Source organism: Bombyx mandarina, chromosome 20, assembly GCF_030267445.1.
Source record: "Bombyx mandarina strain Sakado chromosome 20, ASM3026744v2".
NCBI classification, from domain to species: domain Eukaryota; kingdom Metazoa; phylum Arthropoda; class Insecta; order Lepidoptera; family Bombycidae; genus Bombyx; species Bombyx mandarina.
The window spans coordinates 1,244,672-1,270,643 of record NC_143226.1 but is presented as its reverse complement, the minus strand read 5'-3'; the positions used below and the strand labels follow the sequence as shown (position 1 = coordinate 1,270,643).

General features: G+C 37.2%; 1 protein-coding gene across 5 annotated transcripts in view; it reads left to right on the top strand.

The window, feature by feature from the left end:
* The first annotated feature begins 9,286 nt into the window (after nucleotides 1-9,286).
* The window catches only part of Adamts-like (A disintegrin and metalloproteinase with thrombospondin motifs like), a 174,954-nt gene continuing 158,268 nt past the window's right edge, over nucleotides 9,287-25,972 (top strand). For all 5 annotated transcript variants that reach the window (XM_089736136.1, XM_089736135.1, XM_089736133.1 and 2 more), the window contains exon 1: nucleotides 9,287-9,513. The gene's annotated coding sequence lies outside the window, so the exon portion shown is untranslated. The remainder of the gene's footprint in view (nucleotides 9,514-25,972) is intronic.

Sequence of the window (25,972 nt, the reverse complement as noted above, 5' to 3'; positions counted from 1 at the left end):
AACGTACATAGTTCTAATTATATATGTACTTAATGAATTATTTATTATTAGTACGTATCGTTCGCGTGTATGTACGTTAGTGAAGCGTTTCTGTTCGTGTATTTAACTTTTTATGAGCTTCCGTTACTTAAAACAAATATAAATAAATAAAAAACATACAAAATTAATTAGTTTATTATCTAGCATACAATGTGTAATCAAACAAATTGGAAATAGGCCAAACATCTCATGACCAGAAGCTTTTTCGTAACGATGTTCCAAGCTCAGCAGAAATGGTTTCATCCAATAAAAGCATGAGACATTACTCCAAGCATTCGATCCGCTAACGATGCTTTTAGGTGCCCCAATCACCGGTCATCCTTTTCGTCGAATCCATCGCTTGCGACGAAGTGCTCGGCGAGTGAATAAACCCACAGACACAGCCAACTGAGTTGCTCGCCGCTCGCTTCTCAGTGGGTCGGGTTTCCGTTCCGGTGGTAGATTCTGCGAAGCACTGCTCTTGTTAGGGTTAGTGTTAGCAACGTCGTTATGTCTGAGCCCTGCGAGCTCATCTAGTTGTTAGGGTTACGCTGAAACGGCCTCTCAAGGCCATCAGATTAGGTAAAAAAAAAGAAAAAAAAACTTCTGAATTTTCTAGAAACTCTGGATTTTATCAACGCTTTATAGCTTCGATGGTCGAACGAGCTCTCGACTTTCTTGGTGTACAATGGCGGGAGTTTACAGATACCAAAACATTAATGTCTCTAACAAACTTGAGATATGAGTTCGAAGCGTTCATTTTGAAGCAACCCTGCGAACTATCATTGTGCGTTAGTCTAGAGCAAACGAAAAATGTTCAATGTTGATTACGTTCACCTACAGTGAGCAAATCAGGTACAGAAATGGAGCACAATAGGTCAGTGCTGTATCGCATCACGCGAATGCTACTAACGCATTTTGTGTTATCACGTTATTGAATACATCACGCGAAACCGGACCGCATTCTTTAGTGGCGGTCCACTTTTACTTAATACGACGAATATTTTTTTTCTATTGCGCAACCTCTATCGGTGTTATATGAATAATGTTTCGAATAAGTTCGGTGGCCAGTGTTTTCGTACGAAACGGGGCTAAGAGTCGTAATGGCATTACATTAATTGGCAGTATATTCTGAGTTCGCAGTTTAGGTGCCAATATTAGAGAAAGAGAGAGAGAGAGAGAGTATTCTTTATTGTACCCCAACAAAATAAACAATGCGAAACATTAAATACAAACAAAGTACAATTGGCGGTCTTATCGCTAAGAGCGATCTCTTACAGACAACTAACAGGTGGAAAAGAATCGTTTGGAAACTAATTACACGCGGTGTACCAATCAATATATTTATATATATACAATACCGTCTTTACCATAAGGGCACACGGGGCCCGTGCCCAGGGCCCCCATTCTCAGGGGCCCCGAAGGACCGACAATTTCTCTCCGTTATCGTAATCGTAACCAAAAAACCAGCAGCATTCTAATATCATTAATGACACATTATATAATACTGTATTTGATTACCTATAATAAATGGTCATACTCAGGAAAAAAATGTTATTATAATTCGCTTTTTTTACTTTCCAAAAGGGCCTCAAATTCTTGTGTGCCCAGGAGCCCCAGCCTGATTTAAGACGTCCCTGTATATATACATACACACATACATACATATACGTACAAAAATTCCTTACATATATACATTTATAAAGATACGTATACATACACAATGTAACGTAATAATACTTCTGCTTCTTTACACATAAATAAGAATAAACAATATTACTATTGTTTACGCAGTCATACGTTCCAGTGTTAAGGGTAAGACAGCTGTTTATGGTACAAATACGAATATAACTGATAACCATTGAATACATGGCGGTTAAGGTGCAGCAGATTTTTTTTGAGGTCAGGAGAAAATCGCCGGTCTTTTACGAGTTACGTAGAACGAAAACCTTCATTGATCAAGCCGCGTTCAAGTCTCGCATGGGTCGGGACTCATCCGTGGCCCGCTTGTGGCAAGTAGTCGCTTTTCGCGCGAACCAGATGTCTTTCCCATTGGATACCAAGCCGGCAGTCGACCGCCAGGTTATGCTAAGCCTTTCTTTTCTTTTTCGGGCCGGGGCCGCACCTCCTACTAGGAGTATGTGGGACTTGACGATCTGCCGATGTTGGGAGCAGACCGCGGGCCTAAGGATGTTTTAGGGCCTTACCTCACTAAGCGACTGCCCTACACTCTTACACCCGACGTCTGATCCGGGGTCAGAGCCTGGTCAGAGTAACTCTGTAGTACCCCTGCGATAAGATGCTTTATGGCTAACGATCTTAACTTTTCCGACTTTTTGAATACTTTACTTTAAAACACGGTCTCAGAAGGCCACGGTCAATGGCATTCCGTTCAAACTAATTTGTTACAGTGAAAGCCTTTTTAAATTCAAGCAATTTAACTCACTACACATTCGTCTGGACGTAGGTTTTTACTAAAATCATTCGTCAAGGTGAGAACCGAGTAAGAATCGCAAATACCTTTATAACAATAATGAGAAGATACTCTGACGGAAACGTCGAGCATTCTTTCCTTGTTTCGTAATTTTTCAATTTAATTAAACTTATGTATAGACGCGCCTCCGGTTGTGTTAATGAACCGCCAATGTTGTACTGTGACTAACTTTTCGCGGTATTTTAAAAGTTTTTTTTTTCTATTCGTAATATCGTTAAAGGATCTGTGATGATTTATGGGGATGTTATAATGATATTATTGAATGGTCTGTAAATCAGATTTGGTTGGGCGACCTTGGCCAGCTGCTGCGACTAATTATCTGCCTGTGATACTTGTTTTGTTATAACTGCCCTGCATCAGAGGAAGTCATCTCGCGTTGTATAGCGGAATTAGATAGCGCTATCTAGTAACAGATTCACGACACTTGATCGCTTTTCGAGAAAGATCTTGTCAGAATGTTGTCCTTGCCGCGCCATTTAGTATCGAATACAGAATACGGTTTAGAAATGCGTAGGTGAGCGCAATTTGATAACATTAGCCCTAGCGAGAGCAGTGCTTTGATGGATGTACCGTCGGATCGGAATCGCGACCCACGGAGAAGATCCGGCGAGAAACTCAGTTGGCTATGTCTATTAGACGATGAGCTCTCTTCGTTCGATCCGGTTGGACGAGAACGGTGACCGGTGCTTGGGGAACCTAAAACACCAAGACTAGGACATAAGGGATAAGAGATAGATCGAATGAATGTTTCACTTGACCCATGACAGTTCCTGTGCTGTCATTCAGAAACTGGATAATATTATTGAAATATTCGATTAAATCAAATAAAATCAATTTTAGCATGATTCAGATTTCCAAGCCGTTTTTTTCTTTCAATTCACGATCTCTATGGTCATAAATAGTTGGAGGAGCCAATAGACACAACATTTTTTAAATAAAAAAAACCATATACCTTGAGACATGAGGTCGGAATCTCCATTGCATGTTATAACAATTGTTTCGATTTTAAAACCGAAACGCATGAATCCTTTGCGGCATAAATAGCCTTGTTTGTAATAAGTCCTATCCATGCTTGTTTATAGTAGGTACGTCAGAACGCTATCTCCGTTTATTAATACGCTTTTATTAGGTTCAGACGTATGTATGTATGTTTGTAACGGAATCTTTGAACATGATTTTGATCCCCTTCAAAACGTCGGATTAACTCGAAATTTGGCATACTTATTAAGAACCAAAGACGATTCAATATTAAAAAAAAAATTAAAACAAATTTTTTGAGAAATTGAAATTCAATTAAAAAATGAAAAATAAATAATAGTTTAAAAAAATCTAACAAAATACGCTTTTATAGAAAATCCAACTAAAAAATAGAAATAAATTTTAATAAATTTGAATTAAAAATTGTGTAAGAAAAAATGATATTATTGTAAAAAAGCGTGGGGGGTTTTGCAGGATATTATCAAAATAACCCTTCTACTCATATCTGTTCATAAAATATTTATAACTACTTATACCAAGCAAAGCGTATTTTGTTAGTATTTTTTAAATCTATTATTTATTTTGCCGGTTTGATTTTATTAAACGATCCTATTGACACGTAGAGGAAGTTGTCGTGGAAGTGGAAACACCATTATTAATTTAAATAGCTTGGAATAAACGATAGAATTCTCTTTATAATTTTAATAAATTATAAATGCTCATTTTGTTAAAGGAAAATCTTATCCGCATACAATAACGACATCCTATCGTCTCCAAGATAAAACTATTTTATTTCCTGTATGCTGAAATGATTAACTCCGATGCCTTCTGTTTTCATATGTCATAAATTATGACATTCAACCTCTGTGTATTATTAAAACATATGTCTGTAAAATAAAACCGTTCAGTATAATTTTCCTCTTTGTTTGTCAGTTGATTTAGAAGGGTGACAGGTTATTTTAGAAGTTACCTAATTTATTGTGTGATATAAATTAACATTTTGAGTATGTTTTCGAATCCAAATAGAACATATCATAGAATAACGCAAGGCATGTGCAAAATATTGATTCTCCTAATTATTTTAAATTTTTCGGTACTACAAAAAAAAAGGCGAATGCTCAATCGACAGCTACAACGTATATAGGTTTTCTTTTCGAACCGCTAAAGTTAGATTTTCTGTGTGCAATTGTGTACTTTAAACTTTTTGCTTTTGGGTGTCGTAATTTTTGACTTTTGTTGTTGTCTCACAAATGTTTCGCGATCGATCAAAGTTTTTTATTTTTTATTTTTTTTTATTGCTTTGCAAAGGTATTTGAAGTGCACGTCTACGTTTCCGCTTATTTAAACAGCCAGTTAACGTAGAAATCAACGTTGTGTGTGGGCGGTTTGTGACGTAAGCAAAGTTTTACCATAGCACTGTTGGGTATTGTTAGTTTATTTTATTGTTAGTTTATTTATTTAAAGGCTAAAAGAGGCGCAGCTAAACCACCGCTTACGGCCATATAGTATTACCATGCCTTGTTTGAAGAGAGACATGTCGTAGCGTTGAGGGAATTGCGAGACGCCACTTTGAGAAGGCGGCACGACACGAAAACCCTCTTGTCGGGGCCGCCGGAAATTACATACCCTATCCTGCGGACCGAATGGTAAACAGTCGACGTTGACCTAAGCACGTCATTACGGATCCTCCTGATCCATTAAAGATGCTTTTAGGTACCTCAAGCACCGGTCACCGTCCTCGCCGAACCCGTCGCTTGATGAGTAAATTAACCAATAGACACAGCCCACTGAGTTTCTCGTAGGGTCTTCTCAGCGGGTCCGATCCGGTGGTAGATTCTGCGAAGTACTGCTCTTGTTAGTGCTACTGTTAGCAACACTCTGGGTTTGAGCGCCATGAGCTCACCTACACGTCAAGAAGAAGTAGCCTCTCAAGGCTATCAGCATAGGTAGGAAAATAAAAAGATATACTTACCGATATATTTATTATCTCTCATCCTTCGTCTTCAAACTAGAACTTCCATTCATCATTCAAACTCGATCAAATATAGTGCGGTAGTGCAGTAGTAAGTGGTAAGGTGGTAGTAACCTTACCTATTACGTCACGCTTCACAGGAAATAAGCTTTGTGTGCGACTTTTGTTCTGCGGCAAAAACACGATACCTACGCGGAAAACGAGTATCATATGTTGTAGAACATATGTTTACATTAAAATTTATGTTTAAGTAAAATTATTTGTCTTCCGTTTGATTGTCGCAGGATAACGAAGAAATACGCTTTGACCTTACCCTTGTGTGGTTTATAAATAGCACTATAGAATAGTGAAATAGCTGTATTGAAATGTATTGAAGGTGCAGGAGAAAATAATGCAAAGTTGTTTTGAAATACGCAGGCAGGTAGCAATTTTTCTAATGAAATACGTACTTAACAAATATTCTAGATTGATTTTCACGGTGAAGGAATAGCGTCGTGTAATAAAAATAGAACACGCCAAATTATAATTTGCGTAATTATCCCCTCGGAATACATTCGGAAACTCGGAACGTAAGTAGCGTTCCTCAAGGATCGACGCTCTCCGCCATGCTTTTCATCCTGTATATCAATGACACGCTATCCATTGATGATCGAAACTTGTATCTGAATTCTATATCTCTGGGGAGTAATTTAATTTAGTTCAATTCAATCCATTGAAGATACAGGTTTGCGTGTTCACTGCGAAGAATATAGACCCTTTATACTGTCTAAAAAAATATACTAGCCAGCGCGATTAATTATAGCCTAATTGCATCCCTCGACAAGAGTACTCCGGGGTAGTCATTGCAGCATTATAAGAAAAGAGCTAATTCTGATAACACTTTGTTGACGTTAGCTTTAATCATTTTGACTGACTCGGTGGTGCCGTAATTAGCGCTTCTATTGCGCCGAGTGTCGTTGGCTTAATTCCCATATTAAGCAAGCAATCGTGTGATGAACAAGTCTGTTAGTTATTTGTCCAGGTGTTTATTATCTATATATTCATTTATTTAAGCATATATAAATATTGTTACGCCTGTAAGAGTAACGCCATCTATCGCCGAACAGCCGAACGAATATCGAAGGTACTAGTAGAATCGAGAAGCACAACGCCATCTGTTGTCATATAACAGAAACACACATCGAAGCTACTCGACTTGCCCAGAATGTACTCGATAAATCTAGGGATGTCGAATCGACTGTAAAAGCGTTGTAGAGATGGCACGCAGTCAGTTAGTAATCGGAACTATTCGAAGCAAAACAGCGAACGAATCACCTGAAGCGAAGCGGAAAAAGTGGTTTGAGAATTTTAAAGTGTTTGTGAAGTGTTTTAAGTGTTGAATACAGTTTTAATTTATACTTCGGTAGAATTTTTATTTATCCTGAACCTCACCGCGTAAAAGAATGTATACAGACATCGGTTCCCATAGCATAGCGAATCCTAACACAGTAATTTCTGTACCAACGAGTAAGTGAAAATAAAATGGTATCTTAAAATGTAAGCCTGGAAAATTATAATTTATTTTGCGTAATGTGAACGATTGAGAGATAGACTTCAAGTTTTAAGGCGCTTGACCGGATCCGCGCCGTGATGCCTATGGACTCCGGTAACCGCTTAGCACCAGGCGATCCGTGAGCTCGTTCACCTGTCTGTGCAGTAGAAAACAGAAAGACCAAGGTTCGTTGACCGCACTCATAAACGTTCTTAGCAACGCGAATATCTACCATACAATCTGAGTCTTCAGAGAATGCGAAATTAAAATTCTGACGTAGGTACTCGAATGTTGATCTGAACCGGGCTTTATTACGGAACCGATTGCTATCGGCATTGTAACTTTAAGAAATTATGATTCACATTTATGATTTATATACACAGCGTACCGGAGATATGCACATGAAACCGTTATGATAATATTATTGATATATTAATATTGTTGGTACTTTATGACGAACGTAAAAAGAGAACGGTGTAACGGGTCTACTGGTTTTAGCTTACTCTATGTTCTGTAATGTATATTCTATGGAGAGCTCTCTGAGGAACAGTCAGAGATGATCCCTACCTCTATCTTCTATCAGTGAAGCCAGAGCTGAGTTTCATCTACTTTGAACCTCTGCGTTCATTTAAAATACCTTTCAAACACCATTGTAGACACTTATTATTTTTATTTACACTGCTTATTTTTGCCGTGAAGCAGTAATGCGTTTCGGTTCGATGGGCAGCTGTTGTAACTATACTTGAGACCATAGAACTTATATCTCAAGGTGGGTGGCACATTTACGTTGTAGATATCTATGGGCTCCAGTAACCACTTAACACCAGGTGGGCTGTCAGCTCGTACACCCATCTAAGCAATAAAAAAAACGTCGAATCTATAGGATGAGTCTTCTACGATTTTTCCTGCTATGTCTGTCTTTTATCAAACAAAATTAATCCTCATCTGTAAGCACAATCTAATTATGTCGTATTAATAATATTAGTGAGCAAACACTGACCATCAAGTGAGCTGACTTGTCTTCTTTTGTAAACTATTAAAGCTGTTGTAAAATATTTATAAGTTAACAGTATAAGTCGTCGTTTTAGGAAATTTTTGTAGAACGGCGAAGAGGTCGCAAAGTTGACGCGCCAACTGATTTTGTGCATTGCGTAGAATGTACTGGAAATTGTTTTTCTCATTCTCAATCTTATTTTCACGTCGTCTGTTGACGTTCCAAGGGAAACTCTAACACGTTTGCTTCAAAAAAAAAGAACCATAATTTTTTTGTTAATTTTTTATTTTGTTTTTTTAGGAATTGCTTAAGTATCTATCTATGTATAATATGCGATTTTTTTGGTTAATTGTTTAGACGGGTGAATAAGTTCATCGCTCACCGTGCTAACGGAGCCCATTGACATTAACAACGTAAATGCTTCCACTTTGAGACATGAGCTCTAATTCTCAATTATAAAGTAAAATGGCTGCCAGCTTCAAACCGAAACCCATTAAGACTTCGCGACAGAAATGGGCGGAGTGGTGGTAGCTATTCTTAGGGGCTCACAAAACGGACCACGACCGACTGAGATTGCCATACTAAGTTGCCTATGATGCCGTTTATACATAGTCAATCCTGTAACTTATTTTCTGAACTTACCATCTGATTCTAATAGTACTGATTTAAAAATACAACTGGAATTTAATTGAAAAACAAATTTTAAAAATGTTATTTTGTTGATGTATCTATTATTAATAATGTACACTTTATTTACGTAAAGTGTACGTCTTTGTTTAATCTGTGGGTTTAAATAAAAATGAACCCGTATTTTGTGTAACGTCGCTGTAATTAAAAGTAGAGCAGCTTAGTCGACCTAATAAAAGACATCAACGGGGTCTTGTAAAAAGGGACGCCCAATGATAGTTAATGAGAATTGTTACGCATTATCTATTTATGATATTATGTTATTTGTATAAAATATTTTAGATAGCAAAGGTGTTTTAAGTAAAGTATAAAATTCATCAAATTCATATGCATGATTATTATTAGTTTTATTTTTATTTTTATTTAAGGCACAATCAAATTGCGACACGAAATCAAAGATATGATAAAACCATTACGATTCATAGATTTCCCAATCTACTACTACTGCAAAAAGTCGTCAAGTTCGTCCCGGGCATCCTGAAATACTGTATGTGTGTGATAAGCGACAAACGAATTTAAAATTGAACTGATCGATTTTCCGATAAAAAAAAAAACAATATCCGATCACGCCCCACTCTCGGAAAGCGAAGGTTTTATTGCGTGGGGGATCAGTATCGTTCGCCAGTCGCCAGCCAGCCGTTGCCCGCGTAGCCCGCGTCGCGCGGCATCAGTTTTCCCCCCCACGGAATTTTGTGTCGCGAACACGGAATAACAAAAAAAAAAAAAATAGAACACTTTCTTTGATTATGGATTATGTGTACTGCTGAGGAGTGTTACAAAAGTGTCTTATTCTACGTCAGTGCACCCGGTCCGCCTTTAAAACGATATTAACACACGAGGTGAGTTGTATAACTTTGATTATGCAATTTTTTTTTTTAGTTTTTTTTTTTCTTCTGCTCTCGGACTGAAAGTTGCGAAAGGATATCGGAACGTACGCCCGAGGCGCTAATGACACCTCATTAGAATATACGTGCATAAAATACATTTTATATTTGGATATACACATACATATATATTTTTATATTAAAAGAACGTTCGGTGATTTTTTTTACGTCTACACTAGAAGGTCAAATGTGAGTTAGAATATCTATTAGAACAATGTTTGCGCTCGATTCAATATAATTAATCTTAAGATTTATTTGTCTATGAAATTAGACGCACAGAGGCACGAACAAAACTTTTTGACAAAAAAAAATGAGGAAACCGAATAACTCAATGAAAATGGTACGTTGATTCGAACGATATTCTTATTGATACAATACTTACTAGGTATTTGTTAAATGAGAAAAAGAAAAAATTGAAATCGTTATTTAAAAAAAAAAAAAAAATTACGTGCGTATTAATATTGTGATGAATGGTTAAACGAGGACTTTGAGGTTCTGTGAAAAAAAAATATGTATTTCGAAATAAAAAAAAAATTGTTATTCCGTAATTTGAAATAAACAAAAAAAATTTTTTGAACTTAACGATGATTAGGTCATGTCTAAGCCGTCTATGGCTCACGGAGAATCGGTAAAATACACACGTATGTACCTCTAGAATATTTAAACGGATCCAAACACGAAATCAATTCGTTGGTCGAGACACAAAAATCTGTCGTTCCTAATGCTATTTAAAATATTTTATTGATTTTACTAGACGGTCACTTGTTATACCAGTTTGGTAACCTTTGAACTATAAAGGCGCGGACATGTTGTTTCTCAGCTGTTCCTACGCGTGTTTGTTCGCCTGAAATTTTATATTTTGGAAAAATGTTTACGAAACTATAAAATTAAATAATTCATCCAGTCTACGACACAATTTAAATTTGGAATTTCAAATTGTTTTTTTGTTTCTACACGAGCACAACCAGCCATGTTTTTTTGCGTAAAAAACTTTTTTCTCGAATTTTTGCGTCGCTGTCATGGATAGTTCCCGCCAGTTTTGGTGATGTTCAATTCAGTTTTTAAATTTGGAACATCAAATTCTTATTTAGGATCAGGACTTACCGGCTGTGTCATACGCGACACGAATTTAAATTGATTGACTTATTTGTAAAACTATTTGATTGAAATATTTTTTGGTAGAATAGTGTTGAGAGCACAATATATTTATTATTAGAAGTATTATTAGAAGTTACTAGTTTAGTTCTATAGGTCATTATCATTTACGCTTGTTGTAGACATCACACCTTAATTTTGCAATCTGACTTGAATTACGCTTAACCACGATACGAATCTATGGCAGTAAGTAGTAAAGTAAATGGAAAAAAGCGAAACTGTAAATGTTTTTTTTCAGAAAAAAAAAAATTTCTGTAGTCCACAGACATCATCAAAATCACAACGACAAGGACAACTGTCAGTTTGAATGTTTACGTAATCACGCTAATTTTAGAATTTGGCGAGTTTTTTTTTTACTTAGTGGAAGCATTTGTTTATAACTCTAGCACTCTTCTTAATGGTGATGATGTCACGATATAGGTATTATTGGCACTCTTTTCATGAATTAGAAATAATTCCCGCCATTTTAAGGCTCAAAGGATTATTATGGCTCCCTCTTTCTTAAGCGTATTTAGAACATACTTGTTCTTTTTAATTTACGAAAACTTGTTTTTTTTGTTTGTTAAATAAGTTAATTGATATCCCAGTTTTTCTGTTTCTTAACGTAAATATTTGAGTGGATCTTTAAGCGGTAGTGTTTGGTGATCGACGTTACATCATCCTAATAGGGCGATCAAACAGTTGGTTTTTAGACGAGAATCATTTGAATTGTCTTAATTTTTTTTTAATTTTAATTAGATTCTGAGCATCGATTTTAGGTAATCCCGAATTCATACGAATAGTGCTGTTCTCACTGTGTATTGTCGATGAAAGTTAATTGTTGTTGTTTATGGTAAATTTTATTTTTTCAATTTAAAAGTTCTGGCTTAGCCCTTTAACTGCCATGTAGGTGACCAGTAACCCTACGTGGCGCATTGAAATATTAATGTCGATTTCTGTTGTTTTTTATTCTTTTTTTTTATTGCTTAGATGGGTGGACGAACTCACAGCCCACCTGGTGTTAAGTGGTTACCGGAGCCCATAGACACCTACAATGCAAATGCGCCACCCACCTTGAGATATAGTTCTAAGGTCTCAAGTGTAGTTAGAGATTACAGATTACAGGTTACAGATTACAGATTCCGCAGTGGTTTGCTGTTCCTTTAAGGTCATACATTTCAATATTGACCTTCCCTTAGTAACCAAAACATGCATTCTTAATACTTTAAAAAAAACATACCTTGGATTCGAAGTATCGGGAAAAATTAATTCATACAGTGTCAAGGGATATTAGTTTATTTTCATTATTTACCGGGGAGCGTCGCTATGCATGCGATGACGTCACTTAAGAGCGAGACCTTAAAATAATCGTAAAACTTAAGAACGCCCATGACTTAAATTACTTTCCAACATTTACTACGGCTGCACTTAGTTAAATGATTTCCACATTACGAAACAATGTTAGAGGCAGATTATAAAGTGGGGTGAACCGGGATGCTACACTCAAAAATTTTTCTGAAAAGTATTAAAAAAAAACGAAAAAAAGCAACCGGTTCAATATCATTCGTATTCTGTGTAATTGAATTCGTTGCAATAAAAGTTAACAAAACTCTTTGAATAATATTTTTTTTTATTGCTTGGATGGGTGTACGAGCTCACGGCCCACCTGATGTTAAGTGGTTACCGGAGCCCATAGACAACTACAACGAAAAGCATTACTGCTTCACGGCAGAAAAAAAAATTGAAACTCTAAATAAATAATTTCCACAATGAGACAGTTTCGTTCTGACTGCCACGACTCTGTCCACTGCCTTTTTATACTCAGACATTACGTGGTCTACCCTACATTTTTTTACACCAATCAAAACAACATCTTATCATTTAAATAGCAATCAAACTAATGTCTTCTTATTACATTTGTTCCATACTCATAGTACACATATTCTTAATAAAACATATTATCGTTTACCACGAGAAGAGTGATGAGAATAGCATCGAAATCTGAATGCTGTTACTCATTATGGGACACGAGTCTGTCCAGTCTTGACCGTACCGCAAGACTGCGTTCGTGTTACGTCGTCAACGTCGTCAGGTTTGAGCCCTGTGAGCTAATTTTTTTTTGTTATTGCTTAGATGGGTGGACGAGCTCACAGCCCACCTGGTGTTAAGAGCCCATAGACATCTACAACGTAAATGCGCCACCCACCTTGAGATATAAGTTCTAAGGTCTCAAGTATAGTTACAACGGCTACCCCACCCTTCAAACCGAAATGCATTACTGCTTCACGGCAGAAATAGGCGGGGTGGTGGTACCCACCCGCGCGGACTCACAAGAAGGTCCTACCACCAGTAAAACTTAGTTAAGGTTAGTAACCTACTAAGTTAAGGTTACGCTGAAATAGCCTCTCAAGGCTCTCAGCATAGGTAGGAAAAAAAAACGACAGAGATAACTCTTAACAGCGTAATTTAACAAACAACATGACGAACAAACATGCCGTTGATAATTTATTCAATGTTATATGGAATTCGTCGTGGCCTAAAGGGTAAGACGTCCGGTGCATTCGTATCGAGCGATGCACCGGTGTTCTAATCTCGCTGGCGGGTACCAATTTTTCTAATGAAATACGTACTCAAAAAATGTTCACGTTTGACTTCCACGGTGAAGGAATAACATCGTGCAATAAAAATCAAACCCGCAAAATTATAATTTGCGTAATTACTGCCGTGAAGCAGTAATGCGTTTCGGTTTGAAGGGTGGGGCAGCCGTTGTGACTATACTGAGACCTTAGAACTATATCTCAAGGTGTGTGGCGCATTTACGTTGTAGATGTCTATGGGCTCCAGTAACCACTTAACACCAGGTGGGCTGTGAGCTCGTCCACACATCTAAGGAATAAAAAATAAAAAAATCGATGCGATCCCGGATTAAGAGTGTTTATAACACGTCATTTTGATGCATTGTTTTTGAAATTGCAAGCCATTGATCAACGTTTCCGTGAGACGGTTCGAAGGTATTTCGTGTTATCGCGGATATGATGCAAGCTTTGAAAGTCCATTGCCGTATATCACAGAAAGCTTAAAACTTTCGTTTTTTTTATTTAGCAATGTATTGTGTAAAAAATGTTAGTGAATCACCTTATTATATATTTTTTTCTCGTTTCAAAAATTTTCAATAAAAGTCGCCTTTTTTTGGTTTTGTTTTTATGGATGGACGATCGCTCTTTGTGACATCTATGCAGATTTAATCATTCGTATAATATATATATCTCTGGTTCCTATTGTGCGTCAAATCTTAGACTGGATTGGGGAGGTAACAGTGTTCGAAAAAAAAAGTACGTGGAAACTATTCTCTGAGAGCTATCACATGAATTCCTCCAAACATGTATGGAGAGTATTTTATTGCAATTGAGGGAATGTTTGGGCTTAACATTTTCAGTATCCAGGGTACCAGTGAAGCGAATGTGCGTCGTATGCTCCTCTGATTAATGAAGCATAGTTTACAATCTCTTTATTCTTTACATAATTCAAGTGACTTTCCAGTTGACGTGTTCACAGCTGCTGCTACTATCCAGGAGCCGATAGTCTCGTATCAAATTGGATAATGCGATTGGTGTACTTAATATTTGATTTTAAAGAATCGCGGCCCGAGGGATAATTTCCCTATGTACATATCTGCGTTGAGCTCAAAATTCTTTTGACTGTTAGCAAATCTCATCCCTCCTGACTGAGCCTTTGCTCGCCCACCTGTACTGGTGAAACTGGAAACGCTCCCTTGCCACCAGTAATCTCTGTCCCAATAAAAATACTTTGCAGGTTTTTGTAAGTGAAGAACTTAGCGCGGACTCACGAACGACTTTCACGATGAAGCAATGACTTCATCGCAAGAACGAACCGGCGCCACGTCGTCGGGTTTTCGGTTATCCGCTTTTGAGACTTAATTAGACTTGAGAACTGCGTGTACTACCAACGGTCCAAGATTTAAATGTTTGCTTAGCTACTGTTGGTAGGTTGTTTGCGGTAGGCAGCAGCTTGGCTCTGCCCCCAGTATTGCTGACGACTATGGGCGGCGGTAGCTATAATACTCATAAGGCGGGCCATATGCCCATCTCCCAACAAGGGTAAAAAAATAAGGTATCCTCTCTTTGCCGCGATGCAGAAATTCGATCCGCTGTATAGATGGTACAGACGTATTTAAATTCTGTTCAAAACTTTATCTCATATCTGAATATAGACAGTCATTCACTTTGTAATTTGGTCCAGTTCCTAGTTATCGTATGAGCTGTGAGCTAGTTTGTGCATCTAATGCAAAAATATGAGTACACCCAATCAACCTCCGTGGCTTGGTAATGACCGTTTTGATTCCTGTAGCTAAATAATTACGCAATCAGCTGAAAACTAAAGCAGAGACTACACTACTCCCTTAACACATTAAGTCGTCGTGGCCTAACGGATAAGACGTCCGATGCATTCGTGCTGAGCGATGCACCGGTGTTCGAATCCCGCAGGCGAGTACCAATTTTTCTAATGAAATACGTACTCCATAAATGTTCACGATTGATTTCCACGGTGAAGGAATAACATCGTGTAATAAAAATGAAACCCGCAAAATTATAATTTGCGTAATTACTGGAGTTAGGACCTCTTGTGAGGCCGCGCGGGTGGGTGCCACCACCCTGCCTACTTCAGCCATGAAGCAGTAATACGTTTCGGTTTGAAGGGTTGGGCAGCCGTTGTAACTATACTGAGACCTTAAAACTCATATCTCAAGGTGGGTGGCGCATTTACGTTGCGATTGTCTATGGGCTCCAGTAACCACTTAACACCAGGTGGGCTGTGAGCTCGTCCTCCCATCTAAGCAATAAAAAAAAAACATTTTAAATTTTTGTACACTTAAACGTAAATAGGATCGTGTACACGTCGCCGACAAAAAAGGTTCGACACGGCGTATACGCGTGATTGTGCAAAAGTAACCCGTTATCGAGTCAGATTTTAAATGGATCTGAGATAAATTCAACACGACACGAGCGTACACGTAACGTAAACGTAACGTAACGTAAACGCGTAACCGTACGTAGTGCGAGTTTTGTTTTTGTAAAACCTTCATTATCTATTATCGTATCTATTATCTTCATTATTATGTTCTGATTCCACGGTCGCTTTGCCCACTGAGTTTCTCGCCGGATCTTCTCAGTGGGTCGCGTTTCCGACCCGGTGGTAGATTCTGCGAGGCACTGCTCTTACTAGGGTCAGTGTTGGCATCACTCCGATTTGAGCCCCGTGAGCTCACCTACTAGTTAAGGTTATGCTGAAATAGCCTTTTTTTTATTTTTATTGCTTAGATGGATGGACGCCCCACAGCCCACCTGGTGTTAAGTGGTTACTGGAGCCCATAGACATCTACAACGTAAAGGCGCCACCCACCTCGAGATATAAGTTCTAAGATCTCAGTATAGTTACAACGGCTACCCCACCCTTCGAACCGAAACGCATTACTGCTTCACGGCGGAAATAGGCGAGGTGGTGGTACCTACCCGTGCGGACTCCCAAGAGGTCCTACCACCAGTGATAAGGCCTCTTAAGACTATCAGCTTAGGTAGGAAAAAAAACGGTCGCTACGTAAAGTTATTTAAAAAAGCGATTAATAACTAGTCTTTTTTATGAAGACCGACGGGGCATATGGCCTGCCTAGTGGTAGGTTGCTATGGCCGTCAGCAATGCCAAAGACAATCGGCTGCTATCAGCTTACTATCCTCAAACCACGTTTGAAGGAGGACACGTCATAGCGCTCAGGAAAGATAAATCTATCTAGGTAGTATTTCTACATTTTAATTATTGTTCAGGCGTCTGAATATAGTCTGTGGGTTTTTTTTTACCGCGCAAAACTCAGCACTGCCTGACACGTTAAGCATGAACGTTACACGCTTTGAATTTTATCCCAATTTTATATTATTTTAATTCTGTAATTCCCGATCAATTATCTTCAAATCATAATTAAGAAATGTTTGTGCAGTAGCACATTTTGTCAATATAACAATTCATTATCACATAGTACAATGTACAGATGTAGTTTTAGGTTCAAGACCATTACAATCTCTACTCACTGGTGATTGATTAAATAAATATTTTTAATTGGCATTAGAAAGAATTATATGTAAAATAAAATTCGCACTTTTAGTTGTATCGGTTTTGCGGGGTTGCAAATCTTTTTACGGCTGTTAGCATGTTTTTATGTTTAACTATATTTTAGTTATACATATTATAGCTTATATTATTAGGTATACATATTATACTGTTACGCACTAGGGTTCAGGATAAATAAAAATTCTACGGAAGTATAAATTGAAACTGTCTTAACACTTAAAACACTTACAGAGCACTTAATAATTCGTAATTCGCTTCTACCGCTTCGCTTCAGGTGATCCGTTCACTGTTTCTTTTGAGTAGTTCTGATTACTAACTAACTTTGTACCCTCTCTGCAAGGTTTTTAGAGCCGATACAACATCTCTAGATTTATCGAGAACATTCTGGGCAACTCGAGTAGCTTAGATCTGTGTTTCCGCTATCTGACAATAGATGGCGGTGTACTTCTCGAGCGTTCTCGATGTTCCTAGTTCCTTTGATATTCGTTTCTGCTATTCGACGGTAGATAGCGTTAGTCTTACCGGCGTAACAATACTATGAACTTTTTTCTTTCTCTATCTATAAGTTTTAGGAGGAATAAGTTACTTTCTTAAAAAGCATTTGTCATAGCAATCAATAAATAGTCTGCTGTATAATTGCAGTTAAATAAGTCATTATCAGTAATAAATATAATATTGATACATGGTATTATTATCCGTAGAGCGAAGGTTATCTCGCTCGTCAACTTTGTCTTCGCATTATCGTTTCTCCGTTATCAATAACCCACTTTTCTTTGATACGGCACGTTTTATTAATAGAACTGCTTTAATTGCCTTTGTGTTGATACGATGAGTTTTATAAATTATTCGTATTATGTTTAGCATAGTTTAACCGGAAATTTCATGGTCATTATGATTGTGTGTTTGGCCATTATTTTAATACTAAATGGATTGTAGCTATTTCTTTATATTACTCGGGAGCCTTGTAACTTGCGAATATGGTACTATGGTAAAAACCCTCCACAGTGTGGACAGTAACTGTATACATTTTTATAGAACTCGAATAATCTTATTGATATTTGTAAATATAAGAAATTAACTTAAAGCACACCAAAGTAACTGTAGTTCTGTTATATTTTATTTCACTAAAAAGATTAAAACCGCCGGTAAAATAAATGATCATTAAAAAAAAAAACTACCAAATGATTAAGTCGTCAAAAACAATTCAAACAAGCAAGTTTTTTTTTCTAATAAAAAACGAACGGGTTATTCAGGTCAACCCTAATTCTTGCACAAAATTCAACGGAGCGTTTGAAAATTAACGCAACCACAATATTGACTAACGCTGCACTTGAGAAACATTCGCGACAACCCTGATTGTAATTCTACGAATTGCAAATTGAAAATTCAAAATGTTTAGTGTACATTTTTTTTTAATAAGACTGAAAAGTCATTTGTTAAGTCCTATTCAGTTTAGTCTACACTCAAGGTTAAAAATCGAATGTTCTGCGTTGTCATTACTCTTTCTTTGAAATAAATTATCATCTCTCATCATTATCTCTTCAAATAAAATGGTGTGCCTTATCTGTTCTTTCTAAATAAAGAGAAAGTCTTCTAATTGTTGATGATATGTTTATTTAATGTCATATAAAACAAGCCCAACTGAACTGGAACAAGAACTGGAACTCATGGATATCTTCAATTTATAGACAGTCAAATCGGTGTCTGCCACTTATCCAGATGTTTGAAGACACGTCACAGGATTTGGGAAACTTCTTTTAGTGACACATTTTGGTATTGGTTCGCAACAATCTGAAGGTTCTGGCAAAAGAGTGATATATAAAAATGCCGTATGTAAGTTGTTCGAATGAATTCTTCTCTGCTGTGAACTCCGCTAAGCTGTAAAACAGGAGTATTCACTGATATTATCTCAACGAGATAATACACTGATGTATTTGACTTTTGTTGTAGTAAACCAAATATTTATATGGTTTTTCCATAGGCGTCGTAATAAATTGTCGTTTAAATAAAATAGTATACGTGTTTTGTTTTTAAAGCCATAGTCATATATGTATGCAAGATTGACGAATTTTAATGAAAAAAAATATTTTTTTTCTTTTTTAACTATCAAATCAAATGATTATATTAGAAAACATGGGTTTTGGAGCTACTTATTAAATACCAAATAAAGATGAACATCAAGGTTCATGACGTCATCGCAATGATAGGCGCGAGTGAGATAAAGACACGCTCCTATTTGTTTTTAGTAATAATATTTGCATGGTAACGAGACCCTTCATCGCTGTGTGAACGCCCTACCAACAGTAGTTATGTAGATTTATTTATTATGAAAAGTGTCACTTAAAGATTTCTCTTTAGAATTTTTAATTACAAAATCCAAATTCATAGCTGACCTTTTTTTAAATCCACATCCAACGATACAAAACTGGGCCCTTTTCGTCATTATTACTTTCAGAAACATTATTAACAAGATAAGGCTCGGTGTGCTTAGTGCGAGTTTTTTAACGTTCTCGATATCGTAAAAGTTAACTCAAATTTGTATGCAGTCGGAACAGCGCCCCTAGCGGCAAACGTAGGCAAACGCTCCAACTCCATAGAAGTTTGACTTAACTTTTACGCTATCGAGAACTTTAAAAAACTCGCACTCAGCGCACAGATTTTGAAATACAAATATCTATATCAAGTACTGGCTCCGGGTTAATACTAGCGAAGTGTAATGCCGTGTGTTAAATAATCGGGTCGGCAACATTTCTCTTAGCATCAGCCGAATAAACCAATCACACTATTATCACGCGTTGGCTACTGTAAAATTGATAGTCACGACATTAATGTTCAACCTCAAATGTCATGAGTCAGGTGGAACACAGACGGATTGGTCAAGAAATAAAGGGTAATTAAATTCAGCTGTGTTCTTGTGTAAAGCACGTTGTGTCGAAATATGTAATTTGGGTTACAATATAAATTGTTTGAGGCTTAGAAATTATGTTTTTTTTTTTACTTTCGAGGTTGAACAAGCACACGGAACCCTAATAAATTAGCAACGCAAATGCCGCTTTTTTATGATTACTAGTGGCCTTTCCAGTTTCACCAGAACAGGTGGGCGAGCAAGGGCTCAGCCAGGAGGGGTGGGATTTGCTAACAGCTACCCGACCGTCAATGAGACCTAATAACTCAAAAGTAGCTTCTTTGCGAATGAATCTACTACCGGATCGGAATCGCAAGCCGCTGAGAAGATCTGGCAAGAAACTCAGCGGGCTGCCTTGAGAATAAGTTCTGAGTCTCAGTTTTATAGTTAATATAGTGTTATGGTAGTAGAGAATATGTAATATGCCAATATTCGAGCCACTTTTTAGTCTGCGATGTTTTATCGTCCGATCATCGTGATGTATTAGGGTGACGGGTGTTACTAAGCAAAATTAAAATTGTTATAGGTTTGATTTTTGTTAAATTATTCGATGTTACGTCTTCATCATGAAAGTCATTCGTGAGCTTGTGATATAAATATATTTTATTATAACAATTGATATATGTCTGTGGAATTTCTACAATGGCCTAGTCACATCGGTCGATGTCATTACATCCGATGACACCAGTTGTATAGCATTTCAATCCACTAGACGTCCCCTACATTTCTCATTTTCTCCTAACATCCAATCTCAATAAACAAATATTTATAGTAACTAAGAAGTGAGCTCATTTAAAAAAAAAACACCCGAACCATAAATCTACCAAATCAAAATTTCATTTTCAAACTGACAACACCATTTGGCGCCAGTTCGGCTGTCAAAACCTCAAAATAATGCACTGTACTTACAATGTGAAATGTGTCACTTATTTCATAAAATGACACAACAAAATCTAAGTACAGCCGTTTACGTAACAAAGCACCGAGTAGCTGCACATGCAGACATTACATAACAACTAACCTTTTAATATTTTGAAATAGTCTTCTAAATGATTTGAGGTGATTTCGTCGCAAGTGACCTGATGGCACTACCTGAAAATTATTACTATTACCAATCTTTAAATGCGCCTTGCTCGCACGTTGTTGGTTTACGGTTGGAAAGAACGGGACGGAGATAGTTTGTAGACTGGCGATTTTGTTCACTGACCTCTCTGAACTGTGAGAAGAGGTCAATTCGTTTGCGTAATTTCAATTGTACAATTATCTTATTACAACTCGTTTATAAGTGCTGACGTTATGTAATAGTATGACTTTTTCTAATTGTGCTGAACTATATTAAAGTCTCCAAATTATTGGACCAAAAGAACATCACGGCTTGATCCTGAAAGGGTCGGCAATATGTAGTCGAATATTCGTTACATTATTTGGTTGATAGTTTTATCACAAGTCTGGCATTACTCTTCCAGGGACTAGGTCTGGTCAGACTTTTTATCTTTGTTTTATTTTATTATCAACCGACTAAGAATATTCATTATTTGAGAGCCATATTGGTTTAGATGCTCATTTGCATCTGATTAATAACTCTTCAAATCTCACATGTAGTTGCTATTGGCATGGTAACAACACGAAATAGTTTTGAAATATTAGTTCCACAAAAAAAAAATCCATGTGATTTTATTAGTTTGCATTAATAATGCAACATTTAAAAAAATCCATAAATTTCCAATATTCTCATTATACAATTTTTTTTTTCTATTGACATTTCAAATTTACTTCAGAACGAGGCCAACGGTGTGTGGCTTTATGCAGATAAATAATGTAAGCAAATACAAATCATAGACAAATATAACTAAATAACTGTATTCAACATTACATAGATCGATGAACTCAATGTTTTGGGTGAGGAAAACGTCAAAATTAACAAGACCTATATTAACATTCGGTTTGACAGTATACAGAGACCAAATTTAAATGGATTTCATATTTCCATGATGTGATCATAGATTCAAAACACCATTAACCAATGCACTTAGCAATAACAATAATTTAGAGATAAACATAGCTTTTGAGAATCGGACAAGTGTGTCCTATTAATGTAGACCTCTCCTTGAATGTACTATCGTTTGTCTTCAGGCTCTTTTAAAATTGGACATGGGTATTTGAAATGCAAGGAGCCAATGTACTTTCTAGTGCCGCTGTACAGTCAAAGACAATAGTTTTTTCTTAGGCGAAAATGTATTGTGTGTGGAATAAAGGTGTTTTAATTTGTTTTAGTGTCCACAGAATATATACAATAATAGAATAAGACCGCTACTGACCTATGGCTTCAGATGTATCATTCTATGTCTATGGATGTTTGTTCGAAAAGTTTTTAAGGCTTTTTTTAAGTTTTAAAATGAATAAATATTATAAAAATTTTAAAGTAACGTTTTTTTTAATCATTTATCACAAGCCGTTTGGACATTTCACAATTGCTGTTTGGGTAATTGGATAATTCCGAGGACCCAAGAAAAGTGATTTCGGATCAAACAATCAACCAAATTATGCTACAAATACTCGTAAATGTCAACCCTTTTAAGGATCAAGCCGTGGTGTTCTTTTGGTTAAATAATTAGGGAGATATCTGTATAGTTCAGTAGAGTTAGAAATTTTAAACCGTAACGTAGCTGCAGCACTTATAAATGACTTGTAATGAGATAATTGTACAATTAAAATTACGTAATTTGGAATCAGGTTTCAAACAAAAGTCACATTTACGGATAACATAATAAGGTTGACGATTTAAACTACTATTATTATTTTGTAATTTTTGTTTGACAATTCCTCGACACGTCAGTTTTAGTGACTTGTTCTTCTGTGATATTAATAATTTAGATATTACGAGTAGAAATGATGAAAATTGCCTAGATATATTAAATAGCAAATGCAAGATTATACATTAAAAGAGATTTAACTGACTGATTCGGTGGTGCAGTAGTAAGCGACTCTGACTGTTGCGCCGAGGGTCGTGGGTTTTTTATTATTATGACTGCATAGATGGGGGGACGAGCTCACAGCCCACCTGGTGTTAAGTGGTTACCGGAGCCCATAGACATCTACAACGAAAATGCGCCACCCACCTTGAGATATAAATTCTAAGGTCTCAGTATAGTTACGGCTGCCCCACCCTTCAAACCGAAACGCATTACTGCTTCACGGCAGAAATAGGCGGGGTGGTGGTACCTACCCGTGCGGACTCACAAGACGTCCTACCGGCAGTAAATGTATAAAGCTATATTTTCTTAAATTTAATTATAATTATTCCAATTTTTATAAACGATCTGTTCATAACAATCCAGACGACTCGTGAGATAGAGAGGGTCTCGTCGGAACTTCTCAGCGAGTCGTGATTCCGATCCGTTGCTAGGTTCAGTAAGGTACTGCCTTTGCTAGGGCAGATGTTAGCAAATTCAGGCTAAGAGTCAAGGCGAGGCCAAAATTATATCTCTAGAACTCAGCTCCGAAAAAAATTATACACATACACATATATACGGGAACTAAAACTGTTGTTGACTGTACATAATAATGTACCTAACGGATATTAAAATGCCGATAGGTTCATTTGCAATATTTATTTTAACACTTCGTAACGTTGCCTAAGCTATTGTGTGACGTCATGAATATTTTATTTTTTCATATTACCAGTGTGCTTAGTGCGAGTTTTTTAACTTCTCCATTCCCGATCCTGCGGACAGAATGGAAAGCAGTAGACGTCGCCCAAAACACGTTATCTCGGATCCTCCCGATCCACTAACGGTGCTTTTAGGTACTTCAAGCACCGGTCACCGTTCTCGTCGAACCCGTCGCTTGCCACGAAGGGCTCGACGAGTAAATTAACTCTCAGACACAGCCCACTGAGTTTCTCGCCGGATCTTCTCAGTGGGTCGCGTTTCCGATCCGGTGGTAGATTCTGCGAAGCACGGCTCTTGCTGGGGTTCGTGTTAGCAACGTCATCAGGTTTGAGCCCCGTGAGCTCACCTACTAGTTAGGGTTACGCTGGAATAGCCTCTCAAGGCTATCAGCTTAGGTAGGAAAAAAAAAATTTACTTCTCGTTGGAACAGTTTCCCTACGTTTGCCGCTAGGAGCGCTGTTCCAACTCCATACAAATTTGAGTTAGCTTTTACGCGATCGGGAAGTTAAAAAACCATAGCACTAAACTAAGTACACAGAGGTATGACTATTGAGAAAGCAGTGAAGTAAATGTGTACTTTATTGTTTACTTAATTCTTCCTCTAGTCGTGTGAGGAATTCATTTATGAAGGCCGTGACCGTCTCCATCCATGACTTTTGTTCTCACCATGCTGTGTCATCTCATCTTGTCTTTAGCTACTGAGAGAGCGTCAGTATTTACAATAAAACTAAAGATAATTCAGCCACGGAGGAAAAGTCACAAAATAAAAGCACTAAGTAAGTTCTATTTTTTCAAGTATCAAGATTAATACAGTTACCTGTTTCGACTTTAAAAACTCGTGGGATCCACTGGGGCACAGATGGAAACGGTAGTATGCAATTGAGAGTTTTATCTCATATGAGGTGTGGCGGCTTCATTGGCATCTACGGGTGACACTGATGTAATCAGGTCGAGTGTCACCGGTTTTTAGAATATTGAGAAGCGATACGAAAATATTCTACTGATAATTAGTTTTTGCTTGATAGAACGATTAGGCGATCAAATAATTTTGAAGTTTTCGAAATTATTGTAAGCAAGTTTTAAGATTTTAAGAATCTTCTACTCGCCAATAGATGTCGCAACCAGTGTTTGAAATGTCACCATAACCATAGTGTTCCATTTAAAGCATAATGTCAACATGTTTAATATTTATAATAAGAAAAAAATCAATAAATTAAAATATAGTTTTACCCAATATTTAATTTGCGACTCTGCATTATTAAATCTGATTATGAAAATTAGAACAAAAAGTCGTATATAATACGTTCATTAAAATATTGCATGCTTAATAATTATCAATGCAAATCCTTTTTTTTTAATATGCGACAAAGAAATTTTAATTGGTATTAAAATAAATTATAAATAAAACACATCAATGTGATCTAACACGAGAACAGGTTTTGTTATGTTTTTTCCAAATGTTTCGAATTTATCCGTCACTTAATATTCTGTTAAGACACGGAGCAGAAAATTATTTGTTTGCTTCGAGTTGGGTGACGGCATTTAAAGCTGTGCTTGCTGGTATCTTTATTAACTTATCACCAGTTACCTGGTGAATAAGCTTCGAAAAATAATTCTGAGCTTGAAAGCAGTTATTACGCTAATATCAAGTGAGAATGGTAAGGAAACTTCACTCTCATAATTTACAGGTCCTTATGTGCAGAGTCGTTCTAGTATATTTAGATCCTCAAACATTTGAAGTTATTATTTAAATGACACTTTTTATCTTTTTAAAAAAAAAACATGCATATTTATGTCCAAAGATTGATTGGAAACCTGTAAGCGCCACGCATATCTGGTTTTAGCCTAATGCCATCTGTATTACGAGAGGTTTATTGCTAAATAAAACTTTAATCACTGCACAACGAATGATATATTGATTGTGTGAACTTTAACGCTGTTTGTATGCGATTTGTAATTTTCCACAGTCGTTTCTGAAGTCCGACGAATCGCAATTGTAATGAAAAAAGCATAGAAATGCATATGCCACTTTTTCCCTACCTTCGCTGGTAGTCTATGAGACTATTCTGGTTATTCCCTGACTGGTAGGTGAGCTCACGGGCTCAACTCGAGAGAATTTGCTAACACTAGCCCTAGCAAGAGCAGTGCTTGGCAGAATCTACCACACGTCCTTACGGATCCATCAGATCACGTCCTTACGGAAGCATCAGATCCAATAACCTTTGCATTAGACGCCTTCAGCTCTAACACTAGGAGCAGGCTTAGGGACTCCGGTAAACGTACTCGTCGAACTCGACAAAGAGGTCGACGAGCAACCTAATCCATGCACCAGCCCGCTGAGTTCTCACCGGGTCGCGATTCCGATCCGGTAGCAGATTCATTCGCGAAGCAGCTAGCTGCTCTTGAGTTGTTAGGTGTCCTTCCGAGGCGCTCGGACAGCTGTTAGCAAATCCCACTCCTCCTGGCTGAGCCTTTGCTCGCCAACTGTCCTGGTGAAACTGGAAACTCCTCCGAGCCTCCAGTCATCCTTTAATCATAAAAAAATAAATAAACAACTATTATC